The 16,314-nt window shown below is 38.1% G+C and overlaps 1 protein-coding gene across 12 annotated transcripts in view; it reads left to right on the top strand.

Moving 5' to 3' along the window:
* Nucleotides 1-16,314, top strand: part of NfI (Nuclear factor I) — a 279,859-nt gene that overhangs the window by 180,414 nt on the left and 83,131 nt on the right. The window lies entirely within an intron of this gene.

Below are 16,314 nucleotides of genomic sequence, written 5' to 3' on the forward strand. Positions count from 1 at the left end.
CATGAATTAAATTTACGTATCACCCACAGAAATACAAACAAAATTGGAAAGTTGTACTCGTTCGAGTGCACTCTTATTCCAAAGTCTTTTAACGCCACATCACGTAGGTCATTGTTGCACGAATGTTATCCAAGGTCATTATTGAGCTACGTTTTCCAACAATGACCTTAGGTCATTCTTACGTAACACAGGGGTGTCCAGGTATGATGGCCAATGCAGGGGAGATATATCCCTTGGGTCAAAGCTCCTGGAGCTAAAATAGTTGAGGGGGGGGGCAAGGCCCACACGAAGAAGCTAAATAAAAAATCGCCCAGTTTAAACTAACCGTTGGGAGCCCGTGTGTGGCGAAGCCCCTCGGGAAAATAACAGAGTATGATTAGTGTCGTGTGAAATTTAATATTAAGGCAGTCGAGGTTGTGGCTGGCTACGCTGTGAGCTCCCTATTAAGTAGAGAATGGGATCTCCTTTAATACCTCGAGCGAGGGCGGAATTGTAATACGCGTGCGTACTGCGGACTCAGTGACGTCACACGTACTGGCGATCGCGTAACTGACACGAGCCGCCACTGTACATTGTGGATCCGATGGAGTTTTTTTTTTATTATTATTATCTTTGCTGTAACTCAAATCAAAGTGACTGTTAAGATTGGAACCATTAGTTCAGTAACAATGGCTGGAAGGTGTGTCTTTGAAGCCCACTGCCCTGTTTTCGCCTGTAATTGAGGAGTGTCTTGCGAAAACTTTTATCGTTGTTATTAAGAGTGGGGAGGGGGGGGGGTGAGGCTGTCATATTATTTAATTATTTTTTTTCGTCCAAAGGTCAAACCATGATACATTTAATCAGCAGTGAAAGTAGAATGAAAATCATTACTGTTTTACGCAAGTATTATGTTTATAATGCATCAGTGCTTAAGAGTGTATCTTACAAGTTGTGATTATCATTTCGGACGTGTCATGTTTGATCTTTTGGTGTTGGAATCAGCTGCGTTTTTAATCTCGATTCCTTCCTGTAATGAGATTATGTTCGCACAAGTTATACTGCACTATAATAGAGACGAGGGAATTACAAATTCATTGATCCTTCTTTAGAGGAGATAAATGCACTAGGAAATACGATAGCAGAAGTTAGTGGTTAGGCAGGGGCTTAGAAACCCTCAGAGAAAAAATTAACATGTCACAAAGAACGTTATAGGGGCCTTGGACGATATATTTGGATTATACCTGAAATTATTACGATGATAAAATACATAGGAATAGGACGTATGATTGGGGAACTATTCTGTAATTAGTGAAATGTCTCTGGTTTGCTGTTTTAACATAGTCTTTCTTTTATCACAATGTTTCTTGTCCTCCGCATACGAATTCTGTAAAATATTCCTCAGATGTGTGTCTTTTTACTGTTATAATAGCCCGCAGAAGTAGAGGGCAATATTTTGCATGTCATGTTGATATTGTTCGGGCCCTGGTTTCTTGGGGCATTCGCTCCTTAAGCTCATTTCTTCCGGACCAGTTCCTTAGGACAGAGCGGAAACAGAAAGTCCTGTTGCCAGACTCAAATAATAATTAAAAGCTGTACGAGGTCGTGCTGGTTGCTTTTTGCAGGAGATTGTCTGTGGAGCCTGTACGCTGTGTTCGTTTCTTTTGTCTGTTTCCTTCCAAGTTGAGTCTTTTTTGCGTCGAGGTCAGTATCAAAATAATTATCTTCGAACTAACCCGTTTTCACAGTCCCTATGCCGACATGTACGTATCAACCTGATTAGATGTCATAAAGACATAAATCAGGGAACAATAATTAGAATAGTAGGTGAGAAGTCTTCTAAAATGTTGCGTCGTGGAGTCTAATAGAACATATCTAAAGGTTCGTGACGCCATCGTATAGTAAAATAATAAAAATAGAAAACGACGTTTCGGATATGGGGCTCTATCTCCGTCTTCCTGAAGACGGAGATAGAGCCTCATCTCCGAAACGTCGTTTCTTATTTTATTATTTTACTAAACGATGGAGAATATCCAAGGATATTTTTATTCAGTCTAGTAGAAGTTTACCGACGTTTCGGAGGTGTTTCCTGTTTCCATCATCAGCACGTTCGCCCTGATGATGGAAGCAGCAGGAACTTACCCGTTATATTCATTTAAGGCACTGGGACTGTTAGTTTGTCTGCTGTTGTTGAGGTCACAACACAAATATTCCTTTTACGTATTAGACTCACGTTTTATATTTAATGTAAGAAGATGCACGGACATGTGTTTTGTCTTTATGTGTTCAGAAATTGGGAGTAGGTGTTCGATCGGTGGACCGCCGATGTAGAAATTACTAAACCGCAAGGTCGTGTTGTGTGTCTAGAGACGTAGGCCTATCCGGAGAACGTAAAATTGCAAAATGGCATTTCGACATTTTGCCATCGGTGTGTCGCAGATTTGTTGCGTATATTTTAAGTCCGCTGTCATGTGGAAAGTTGAGAAATGCGACCGTATCAGCGCTCGAAATAGTCGCTCGCCGCTCGCTATATCTGTTGGCCCAGACAGCAGCTACGCGGACACACGGCACTTAAAAGAGTCACCTCGTTTTCTCTTTTTGGTTTAGCTTCTTCGTATATGCAGGCCGCGTTGGTAACCATTACCAGAGACGCGGTTTTTCAGATAAAATTTGACATTTGAAAAAAAAAAAGTTTAAATTTTCTTTGAATTTGGTGAGATTTAAGGTTCTCACGACAGCGGTTGTGAAGATGGCTGTATTCTGGGTTGTTGCGCCGTGTAGTTTGATAGAATGTCATCGACGTTTAGGAAGTGCTTGCCTTGATGGATGCAGAAAATATCTATGAAACGTTGGTAAACTTGTACCGGACTGAATATCTGTGACACACGTATAATGAAAGATGACATCACATGGTTTAGTCTACAATTCTAAAGAATACTTATTCTTACTACGGACTGGGCATAAAAAGGGAAATATTTACCAAAGTAACGAAAATAATTTGTTATTGTAACAACTTATTTTATCACGAAAATGACTACCGTAATTTTAAAGAAATATTAATACATCAGCTTCGTTCAAAACATTAATATTCTTGGAGAAAATGGTGAGAGGACCTAGAATATTTGTTTAGTAGAAAATTACCCGTTAAAAATAACGTGGAAGTTCTAAAATGTTACTTAATACATTTTTATTTTTTTTAAAAAAAATTCGTCAAAACGGCACATTTAAAATTAAAATCATTACTTAACTTTTCTTAACTGTGAAAACTGTGAAGGGTTAATACGTATTTATCAGTTTTGATGCTTCGTTTACAGAATTATAGTATATACATAGCAGGCCATGGATCTGTGAAAAATATCTCATTTCAGCGCATTGGTTTCACAAAGTATGACGTAAAAATTAAAATTAAGCAATGATTATAGCAAATAAATTAAATTACGTAAATGTCAGGATATCCGGTCTCCGGCCCGAGATTTGAACACCGGACCTCCTGAATACTAAGCACGAATGCTAACCAGATTTTGACAGGGGATGTTTGAGAAGAAAATATTGAAAATATATGAACTAATGAGATAGTAATTAAGTGTGGAAATGGAGAAAATTACGTAGTGAGAGATATTAGTCGTTGCTTGTCGAGTCATATTCTGTCGTTCTGGTTAAAGGCGTGTGGCCAGGTCACGTTACGTCGTCGAAGCTCAAATGCGTTTCTAAGTAGTCCTTATGACAACCCATCATATAGTGTCGTAGTGTGAGGGAAATCTTATTCATCTCTCGTCTTCTCGTCAGTTTTTATTCCTTCCTGGCTTCAAATTTCTCATAGTTCTTTACGTTGATTACATATTATGCTTTTATAATAATTTTGCAACGTAACATTTAATTTTATCACACTCTTCGGTCATTTATTAATCGTTTTCATACTGTTATAAGAAAATTTAATTAAATTAATTTATTTAAGTGCTTCACAACAGCCAGGTTAGGTCAATAACAGTTAAGCACTGAACAACATTACAGGATGAAATATAATACAATGATTACATTCATTTCAATAATAATAAAAGTAAAACATTACAAATACAAAATCAAACAAATAAAACTAAATATAAAAATGTATCATATTAGTAATAATATTAATTAAATTCCTTTATTGAGTGATAATTGAAAAGAAAATGGGCTAATTAATATGCCTAAGTAATATAATAGTTAAATTCATTAATACTAAAAAACAATAAAAAACTAGAAAAACTGTACAAGATTGGTTTCTTTTCGAGATGGGTTAATTCTGCACTATTTCAGTTACAACTAAAATTAGAATGTTATAATCATGAAGAAATGTGAAGAATAACTTGAGAATTTTGGATGTGTTCTGGGTTTTGACGCAGTGTAGTCTTGTAAAAGTGTTTTAAGGTCTTCTCAGAGGTTAAAATGTGGGTTGTGGTCTGGGTTAAGACGCGGATAGTCCACTGATATGTACGTCACAACCTGTAATTTCGAGTTTTTAGATGTACGTTATAGTCGATAAGACCAGAATTATCATCGTCAGAACCTGTAAATCTTTAATAATGTCTCGGCTGGTGTAAAATCAGGATACACATCAACTGAAAATATATATTAATATGTTTCTTCCTTATAATGTTTAAATTTCATTTAATTACTCGTAATACTTGCACTTATAAAGACATTTTAAAAGCATATGCATAAATTGTTTAATTTTAAATATTCAAAATAGCCTTTTTGCGAGCAAATACGTGTATTCGAGGGATGGTCAGAGAAGTTTCTTGTTAAGAACAGAACCTGGGACTTATGAATTGTTGTTTGTCTGCAAAAGCGAGCTTTATAGTTGAGAAAAGTTGTTTATCTCGGGCTGTGTGAATCCATTGGAAAAGTGATAAAATATTTTCCAATGTGTGTGCGTGTTTAAAGGAATGGTCCCAGTCTACACACCGTGGTATAGCGACGCAATTACTGTACGCAACGCTCCGCGCGCGACACGGCGCATCTGAAAGTAGTTCGCAAGCTCCATCTCGCGTGCATAAAGCTTTCGGTTAGTCGTTCTCCTATTGGATTTCTATTTGTGGAGCTAGTGTGAAAAAAAACTCATGGGAAGGTAATATGTGCATTCCGGTGGAACATAATACCCTAAATGAGATCGCATAAATCTTCAAAAATAGCCCGAAAATATTGTATGGTGGTAGTATTCAACAGCAGCAAAAAGGGTTAAGGAAGGGAGGTTGATGAAGGGGGGTGGAGGCATACAGAGGGGGAGGAATTAATCTGACAAAATAAAGAAGAACATCTCTAGCGCAGACTTTGGCAAAAGCCCATCCGAGCTTTGGTGCCGGCGACAGAGCTGCTGGAGAGATAATACAAGACTAGGATTTGAGATGTCCCACGAAATTACAGACGTATTCCTGCTTCATTTTAGTGTGTCCATCGGAATATGTGAACGAAAGCACTAATACTGATAATTATAAATGTATCGAGTAACTTTATGTTGGAAGTCCGAAGATATCTGGCGATTATGCTTTGTAATTTATAAAAATGTTCTTTTGGACTTTTCCCATCGTACGAATTATGAAATTATGAAACTAGAACGCTTCGATACCTCGATTCTGAGGTAAAAATGGTGAACTGAAATGAACACGAAACATAAAATGTGTGAAGATTTACCTCAAACCCTGATAAAAGTTATTTCAAGGTCACATGTTTGAACTTCCATCTTTACGTCGTCTGTTGTAAATCGCCTATAACGTAATGTGGTGTGCATTGCAGTAAAGCTGTTACGTCCCCGAACGAAATGTTATTTCTTCTTTAATAGTTTTCTACCCTCGTACCCGTTTTAATTTAATTTATTTTTGTTTTGCCTTCTACTTCTATCAAACATTTCTTGAGGAACAGAATTGAAAATTGAATGAAAGAAAGAAGATTAGAAATCTCCTTAATTGGGATTATCGGTAGCTTGTCTCTTCTCCTATTCCGTTGTGCTACTCCCCCACGCCCAACCCCCCCAACATAGATCCAAACCAATAAATGAAACTTACATCTGACTAAACTTTTCCAAACCGATTAATTACTTTTGGTACAGAGAAAATTCAACTCTAATACCTGCTAATTAGCCTATACAAAAAATAATTACGTATTTATTTGAAAGTTACAGAAAACATGTAGGATGTGTTACTGTCGTATCACGTTGCCTTTGTGAGCCAAAAATTTATAATAAGTAGAGTGGGACAAAGAATCAAAAATAACATTAAGAACCATAACAAAAATCTTTTTTTATATATAATTAATGTATACTAGCCTAATTTATTACTACTTAATCTCTTAGCAAACAGCTTAGTATTTTAGTTTGTTTTTTTACAATCTCGGCAGGTGTGGTGGTCTGTCCGCTGTCTGCGCTTTATTCTTTTTATAATCTACTTGTTTCCCCACTTCGGTGGTCTGGCCACTTAACCCAGTCTTCCGCTTGTCACAACTTCAGGTGAAGCAAGACCTTACACCGTCTGTGGGGGAACTGAGAGCATCGTGTGTGGGGGGAGCGGAGGGTTTATCTGTATTCATCACTTTACTTCTGACTCCCCATGGTTTCTACGCTTTACGTGTTTCTAGAGCTTCTAGATGCTACATCGAATACAAAGTACAGCTAAAATGTGGTATTAAATGCTTAGTTTTACGAAATTAAACTGCAAAATTACCGAATATTTTGGTTGATTTCTACTCGGGAGCAGATATTATTAACGTTGAGTTTACACATCAAAACTTCATTATATGACGATAATTTGAAAATATTTTATATTATATTTAAGCGTCATGAGGTGAAGGTATTGAGACGCCTCTCCTACGTCCATATCTTCACGTGGTGTGCTCGTTAAAATGAGGTTTTGACGACTGAGTCAAGGTAGCATAATTTGACGTTTTGTATAGAGGAAATTTCAGCATCCATTTTGATAACTGTTGTATCTGGTGTGGAGGAAACATGACTTTAATATTTCGTTTATGTATAAGTTCATTTTTTGAGATTTTTATCTTAATTTTATTACCACTTTGACGTGGTCGTTTATTACATCATTAAAAGTCACAGTGCTTAAGTCCATGAAAAGAAATGATTTTTATTTGTCGACAGATGTGACAAATCCAAAATACAGATTGAATATTATTTTGGCGTTGAATAAAGTGACAAATAATGATTTAAAGTTCAAAGAAGTAAATTAATAAAGACAGAAAACTCGGCGGATATTATAAAACGAGGCCTCCCGTTATTATAAGGAAAATAAAAAATGCTATGCCTATTATCAGAAAACCTACAAAATAAGGCATTAGTAAAACTGTCAAGGAATGAAATAATTATATATATGACTTTATTGTAAGCAAAATTATTATGAAATAAGATGATACTACTCCTTTATTTCAAAATTTAAACCCAATAAACAATTAAGAAGTTCAAATCGTAAATTCTTGTATTGGAAGTCACGAATTTACACACACACAAACGAATCCTAGCGAATGTCAAAAGTATTCATCTGTTAAACACAACACTTTTTCTTTTTAAATATATGATATATTTTAGCATCATAGGGTTACGTGTTTCGGAACAGTTGTTTTATCAACAGACAACAAATATTAGGAGATATACGTGTTATAACTTGCTTTTATCTTCCTGATATGTTGTGTAGGAAATGGGTCTGATGATGGCACAGCTGCGCCGAAACATGTAACCTTACGATATTGAAATATTATATTATTATATGTCAAAAGAAGGATTATGTTTGACGAACAGAAATATATATTATTTTCGTATTACACAACAGTAAGTCACAAATAGAACTAATATCTCTGCTCTGTGTTAATATTGTTTCTACGAGGCTCGTCCTTAAAGTAAGTTTCCCTGGGGCCGTTTACAGAAACAAAACACAATTTCATGGAAATATTTATTGCAACAGATACAGCAAGTGTCCAGCTATTTTTCAACATATTCGCCACCGGAATTGAGACATTGGTCATACCGTGGGACCAACTTTTGAATACCTGTGTCGTAGAAGTCTGCCGCCTGGGATTGGAACCACTGTGTGACAACCATCTCCGCCTCTCTGTCATTCTCAAAACGCTGACGCTGACCGGACAGGAATTTCTTGAGGTGTAGGAAAAGATGGAAATCACTGGGAGCGAGGTCCGGGCTGTAGGGTGAATGATTAAACACCTCCCAGCTGAACTCCTGCAGGAGACTTGCTGTCCGTCGAGCCGTGTGCGGCCTAGCGTTATCACTGACCGCAGTTCACAGTCGGCGGGAGCTGGAATTAGAACCTCCATCTTCAACAGCTGCAACGATGCTACTGTGAGAACGCGGGAAGTACCGTTAGTGCATGCGCCATGCTACGTCATTGCTCTATCACGTACGCACAGTCGCTTCGCGCAATATAAGGTTTGCTAGCTGTGGGACGAGTGGGAAACTTACTTTGTGGACGCGCCTCGTATGTATTATCTGTGTTTGCCTGTTATTGGCTTCTTGCTGTTGGCAAACACGTAAATAAATTAATTGAATTGAATTGAATAGAATATCAGCTCTCCTGGAAAATAATATTTTAGACGTGCTGTGCAACTACTCGGCATTATTATACAGGTTCACCTGACTTATAGAATCACACCGAATTTAAATTGATTTTAAGAAGATCCGAACCATTAAGAAATAGTTCTACCAAAGATATTCTTGAAGTGCCGAATCGAAGGTGTGCCCTCAAACACATTATATCTGTCAGTGTTGGAGTAAGACAAATGTTGATGTTTATATAAACATCTGAAGATAACATACCAAACCAGGAGAAACATAGATTTATCGATCCAGATAAAATGTATTCTATTGTAAATATTCCGAAATGTCGTATTCCATGTTTGCATAACATTAAAAATAAGTTATACGTTGGCAGGCCTGTAGTAGTAGCTAAAATATATTATGCGTAATGCTTTTCTGTAATATTAAAACATTATACCAGCAAGGTCTAGTTAATGCTTTCTTCAGGTTTCGTGTGTTCCAAGTCTGAAACGGCTATGTAATATCAGCTAACAGGGACTTCTGTATTCGGAATACAAATCGGCCAATTAAATTGTATCCTGTTTTATCTACATCACGTTAATTATTATAGGTCATAAATAGTTTCTTGCCTACTTCATATCGCCCTCCCCCCCCCCCCCCCCCCCACCCCGAAGAATGTTGCGAACGCCATCCACTGGTTGGCCTTTACGATGTTTTGAAATACAAACAAGATTCTTCCATCTAGACGTAACGAGACTGTTTTTATTTTGAAATGTTTTGAGGGCCCGACATTTTCTCTCTCTGTCTTCATGATCGTTCCAATATTCAGATATGATATTCGTGGAGATGGAATTGTTACGTCAAATGTGACGTATGTAATATATTTGGTATTTTGTACGTCGGAATTATAATAATTTGTGGCAAATTGAGGGGTTTCTGAGAAAGACGACGTTTAAAATTAAATTTTGTTGGGAAATTAAAATAAACTTTTCTAGCATCTGAAACCAGTGATATTGTGTGTTTTACTGGCATGAGCTTTATGTAATGAATAATAAAGTTTAATAACAGTTTAAGTCTTTATAATTTTACGCTTGTATTTTATCATTTGCATTTGTTGAGTATGTCTAAGTTCTGAAACGTGTATTTCATAAATATGTGAGAATTTAAACTCGTGCAGGAAGCTGTTGGAATATTGCCGCGGAAAATCACGTGTTGAAATTCGTTTATATGCATACAGTGTAATCAGAAATTTTAGTTCTGGAGGGTCAAACGGTTTGTTTCATCGCCTGTGATGTAGTTTTATTTGTCCGAGAAGATGCCAAGTGATCTAGACCAGTGGTATTCAACCTGGGGTACGCGTACCCCCGGGGGTACGCAAAGACATCTTAGGGGGTACGTGAAATTTTAAACAAATATATAATATTTTATGATAAACACTAAATAATCAGTAATGTAATTTATTTAATTTATTTTAGATGTAGATTATATACTACGTATAACTTGAATTATACACCAACAACTTTGGGGGTACAAAGTTGAAGAGAAATTATATCTGGGGGTACGAGAAGACATCTTAGGGGGTACGTGAAATTTATGATAAACACTGAATAATCAGTAATGTAATTTATTTAATTTATTTTAGATGTAGATTATATACTATGTATAACTTGAATTATACACCAACAACTTTGGGGGTACAAATTTGAAGAGAAATTATATCTGGGGGTACGCGAAAAAAAAAGTTTGAATACCATTGATCTAGACTACCGAATTTGAAATACGTTCAATTCTTCCCTCGCATGATTATGTACATGAGGATGTTTCTGTGTTAGAGTAACTTACTCATATTTTTTCGCTTACATTAATAAGTGAATTCGTTATCTTACAGGGGTGTGTAGATGGTTAGAAAGTTGAACAATATCTAACTACTCCTAATGTAATAGCCAGTGTTCGTCATGCTTGGTTTAATGAGTGCGTCGTGACTCACAACCCCCCCTTGTACTTAGGCTAGGCCGCACATCTATGTGTAATATAAGTGCCAGGCGATACCAGACAATCGCTGGGATGTACCCCTGGAAAATACTGGCTGGACCGCAGCCTGGTAATACATTGTGCGTCTCTGAACTAGAACTTAAGTTTCAAGGTCAGACGACTTAGCGTGTCTTCTGCCAAATTCGCAGTCATATGGTCTAGGGGTTGTTTTTTGCAATTCTTGGCCACTTATCACGAATTTAATTGTTTTTGTGTGTATATCGTTTCATGAACACTTCGTTCAGGGATAAAAATGCGAGATAGAATGGCTGTTTTTAGACTCGCCGCCGTGAAAACCCCAAATCTTACAAAATGCAAGGGATTACAATTTTAGAAGTTCTTTGTTAGATGTAAATAATGGAATTTGGAGAACTCAGTTAGGGCGACCTCTTAAATAACAAATTGTCCACTGGCACTGATATATAAACTGATGGTCGGCATTGACAACTATTTATATACTCGCAGTGTGCTAAAACATTCCGACGTTGTCCTGAAACAGGTTTGTCAGAATTTTATTTAAATCCAAAATCAGAATCATGGTTTGCTGTGCCAAAATGCTTCGACATAATCAATTAAGGCTCATTTAAGTACCGAAGGACCCAATTTAAATGTGCATTTTTCATGTTGAGCATTAACAGATTAGATATTCTGGCCTAATTCCATCAAAAAAAATCTGAGCCCGCAGACATTTGGGAGGTCTAAAGAGGACGGGGGAGTGGCCTAGAAGACGCGATTTCGTAAGGAGTAAGAAATCTTTTACGTATCTTATTTTTAGGCGCGTTCGAGTCTTTAAGGGGTGTCCATATACGTAGCAATGCAAGAACGGCCCGAGTTATCCTTATTTCTGTGACGTCAGAGGTTCTGCTCAAGTACTTACCTCGTCGTCTGTCGTGTTTGTAAGAGAATTATTACGCTATGCGTACATTTGCTAACTTGTTAAATTAATTAAATCAGATCTGTATTTATTCTTACTCCCTTCTTTTATCTTATAATTAAAATGAAACTCAGTACGTCATTAAATGGAAAATTATATGTTAGCAAATTTTTGTTCGTTTGTAATGTTTAGTAAATGTATCCTGTGCAAATATTTTACAAAACCAGCCTGAGGTTGAAATGTGCTTCGTCGCTGTGCTAACCCGCTCAGTTTACATACTGTCATACCAGGATCTTTTGTTTATCTGAGAGTCCAACAGTCTCTTCCATATATGAAGTTTGTTTATGTTTAAAAAATGTTAATTTGACTGTTGTATACTGCTGTTTGACAAGACAAAAACCCGTCAGCGATAGCTGTCATGAGTTAAACGAATATACTCCATAGTCACATCCTGTTTTTAAGATACATTTTAATATTATCCTCATATATACGCATTGATTTTTCTAAGTGTTCCCTTGCTTTCGGGATTCCTGACTAAAATTTTGCATGTGTTTCTTATGTATCCAATGAATGTAACTGACCTCTCCCCTTTTCAAGCGCATTTATTTAATCACTGTAATAATATTTGGTGAAGAATACATTTCGTGATTTTCTCCAACCTCCTGTTAGATCGTCTCTCTTGAGCTCAAACACACTCAATCTGACATTTTGTTACAGTTACTGTAATTTGTGATTTCTTGTCCGGTTGACAGGAAATGTTTTTGTATTTGAAGGCTTATGAAGAATGACGTACCTACCGAAATAATTTAAAATTATTTTTAAATTGGTCGTGCGATTAAAGGACTAATAAATGTCGTATTGTAATAGATTTGGCTTACATCTGCTAACGATTACTGTATTTAGCACGTGTTTGCGCAGTGTTTTTATTTTATAAAGAGTGGATTTAATCAGGCTGTTTTGGATTTTGTGTTAGATGAACCAAGAAAATAGAATGAGGTGGCGAAGGGAGGCCAGTTCTCTTAATGAAACATGTTAGAGAGTGCGAGAAGCTATTTATTTTCCAGCAGGGACTAGACCTCTCCTGGTTCTGGCAAGTCTAACCCATTCCTTGATTCCTGACCCTCGCTCGCTGACCACAACAAATGTTTCGAACACGTGTAGTCTGGGTAGGTGAAATTGCAGAGTTCTTTAATTAGTTTGTTAATTTGTAATTTGAAATCGATGGTATTTTACCAGCTTCCTGCCGCACTTCTCAAAGTGCAGCTTCTAGAATTCGGAAAACTTTGGATTTGAGTTAAAATCTGGATGTTTGTCTTTAGCTGTGATTATTAATTTTCTTTCATAAACGTATCAACATGTCGTATTTTCTTCCTGGTACGTCATGAGCGTAGGTTTCGCCTGTTGCGTGTGGACTTCCACCCCTTGAATTTTTGTGAAATTGTCTATGAAGGTAACTAAAATACACGGAAAATAGGAATTAAAGTGTGTGGATTTGTTTTTATAAACGCGTTCTTAACCTTTTTTTTACGTCTTATGTTGGATGGGTATTTTACCACCAGGGCAGGGCGCGTTCTCATGTTGATGGTGAAGGATATTACCTCCAGATAAGAAGGGTAGTTGCGAATGTTTAGAATAAAAAGTGACAGACAGCAAAGACCTATATTCCTCGTTGGGGGGTTGAACGAGATCTCTGCCCATATGGTAATTAACATGTTACGAAATGTCGCAACCATCATTCCTGGCGACGATAAATGCAAACATAATTTTAGTCAGGAAACTTCAAGGTAAGAGACCAGATGAGAACACTGGCGTATCTGGTTCGACAGGTCCATATGAACAGGATCCTTCCATCCTTTTCTCGGACTGGGACCTGTTCATATACGTTCTTGGCAGATGATCCAGAAGTGGTTTGCCATTGCCTTCTTCTGTGTGTGAGTGGAGTAATTGTTGGGATGCCACGGAGGAAAACTCCGTGTTGCCTAGACCACGGCCTTGCCCAACACAAGTTATAAATTCGGGCACCGCCGGGAATCGAACCCGAGACCCCAGGATTACAAGGCCAGCGTTCTAACCGCTAGACCACCTCATCTTATTATTATTTAGTGTTCTGTCTGACGACAGGTCCATATGAACAGGATCCTTCCATCCTTTTCTCGGACTGGGACCTGTTCATATACGTTCTTGGCAGATGATCCAGAAGTGGTTTGCCATTGCCTTCTTCTGTGTGTGAATGGAGTAATTGTTGGGATGCCACTGAGAAACCGGGGAAGCCCCCGGAGGAAAACTCCGTGTTGCCTAGACCACGGCCTTGCCCAACACAAGTTATAAATTCGGGCACCGACGGGAATCGAACCCGAGACCCGAGGATTACAAGGCCAGCGTTCTAACCGCTAGACCACCGTGGCTAGCTGTACAGAAATATATACGTAATTATAATGATTTTATTTCGTACATCGAACAAATAACTACGTAAATCACCTCAGGCTTTAGTCACCATATTTTAAGGCTTAATTACAGTCCTGATATTTTAAACCATTACGGTAATACTGTTTCTGTAGATTGTTTTATCGTTGCGTCGAAATAAATATTCCTGGAGGATGATCATGTATTCTTTCTCAGCGGAGTTCCATCGCCTCAGCTATCGTAGAGGGAGACACTTAAGGGTTCTCGATGCGCAGTTGTAAGTTCGTGGGAGGGGGTTGGAAGGATGGGGGGGGGGTGACTTTCCATTGCAGTTGTGACTGTTCCAGATGACATATTATACGTCGCTAGTGCAGCTTACAGGAGCATCGATAGCATTTAAATCCTTCCTTCCAGGCTCCCTCTTTTTAAAAATTGCATTTTAATTACATATTTAATGCGTCCCCTTCATCTTTTCCTACTTTATTTTCACACTTTTCCTCTTCCCCTCGTTTCGGATTGGGCGTATGTGTGTATTTTGAGGCCATTCGCACATCTTCTCGTGCCTTCCGAATTTGAATGCAAATGGGCGAAGGGATCCATTCCATTTCAGCTCTATTAAATTCATGCAGCATTTTTCTTTTGTGGGGTTACTGCGACGGGGGAGGGGCAGAGGGCCACCGTCTTTATAGCTTCGAACCACTTCATTTCTACAGAAACTGCCTTTGACAGCGGCAAAGAAATGAGAACCATCCGAGTAACAGGGGTCCTGAGATCTTAACCTATAAGGACTCGAAAGTTTCCCCACTCACTAGCGTTGCAGGAATATTATGTAGTGATAATTGCAGTTTCTCTGAAGAAAAGTTGTATCGCGTTAATAACATATTTGTAATGATTTCACGTTGTTAAAGATGGCTGTCTTCTGGGTTGTTGCGCTGTGTAGTCCGATAGATGTTTACCGACTCGCCCTGATGATGGAGGCAGCAAGGACCACTGAAACGCCCTCGTCCCATCATTCTTTATTTGTTAATCGTATTTGGTGATGAGTGCAAATTATAAAACTCTTTATCATTCAATTTTCCTCAGTAGCTACCCTGTTATGAAACGCTCTCTATTAATCTGCGTGTTTACTTCACGATAAGAAACAAAGTTTTGTCCCGGCTTTGAAGAAAATGAAATAAATAACGATATATGAAGTGGATAGTAAATAAGAATAAATTAACATGTGGGTTGGCTGCTGCACGTGACATCCACACACTGCATTAACGCACGAAGGCTGCATCCTGTCAGCCTTGTATTTACGTGCATTCTTAAGTGCCGATCGGAGCGAATAATCCCCTCAGCTGTCACTTCAAGGTCACTTGCTCCCAGTGTTTGTGTTATTTCTTAAGTTTTTTTCGTTTCGACTGATTTTTTTTTTTTGGGGGGGGGGGTGCATACGTGTTCCACGCGCAGATATTGGCACACGTCTCAAGAAACCGAGTTAGAAGCACATAATTATAGTAAACAAGCCAGGTTTGATCAGCTATCTGCGGATAATTATGTTTCCAGAACTGTTTACACTTTAAAAAAGCTAACGTCGTGGTGAAAAGGTTAGCATTACATACTCGTGAAGTCAGGAATAAATATCCGGATATCTCCAGGCAGTAGTCTGTTGGATACGGGCAATTTCAGGACCTATTGGACACTGGGACACTTTCAGGACCTATTGGACACTGGGATACTTTCAGGACATGTTGGACACTGGGACACTTTCAGGACCTGTTGGACACTGAGACACTTTCAGGACCTATTGGACACTGGGACACTTTCAGGACCTATTGGACACTGGGATACTTTCAGGACATGTTGGACACTGGGACACTTTCAGGACCTATTGGACACTGAGACACTTTCAGGACCTTTTGGACACTGGGACACTTCCAGGACCTATTGGACACTGAGACACTTTCAGAACCTATTGGACACTGGGACACTTCCAGGACCTATTGGACACTGGGACACTTTCAGGACCTTTTGGACACTGGGACACTTTCAGGACCTGTTGGACACTGGGACACTTTCAGGACCTTTTGGACATTGAGACACTTTCAGGACCTATTGGACACTCGGACACTTTTACACTGTAGATTAGTTGATAAATGTCGTTACCATTTAATACTAACATTTTTAGTTGTTTTAATCCATTATAAAAAGAAATTATTGTCGTGATTATTTATAATGACGCTTATCTTCAGAAATGCGTTCTTGTCATCGGGTGTCTTGTTGTAAACGGTGATGCGTTTTAATGCGTGTCCTTGCCGTGTTATTAGACACATTCCCCTTCTGTGTAAAGGCTGATTTTGTTTGTAACATTACCACTGAAAATAAACCTTGCTATCTCTTGACGTTATAAGCTACTTGCAGCGTTCAGGAAGCTTAATTTATAAGCTTCCACGAAAGTATAAAACAATAGAATGGCTTTGTGCTGCAAATGTTAGCATGAAATTAGTTACGTATTATGTGCCTG

Source organism: Zootermopsis nevadensis, unplaced genomic scaffold (genome assembly GCF_977971745.1).
Source record: "Zootermopsis nevadensis isolate Lab colony 2312 unplaced genomic scaffold, Znev_1.0 Znev_ptg000023l, whole genome shotgun sequence".
NCBI classification, from domain to species: domain Eukaryota; kingdom Metazoa; phylum Arthropoda; class Insecta; order Blattodea; family Termopsidae; genus Zootermopsis; species Zootermopsis nevadensis.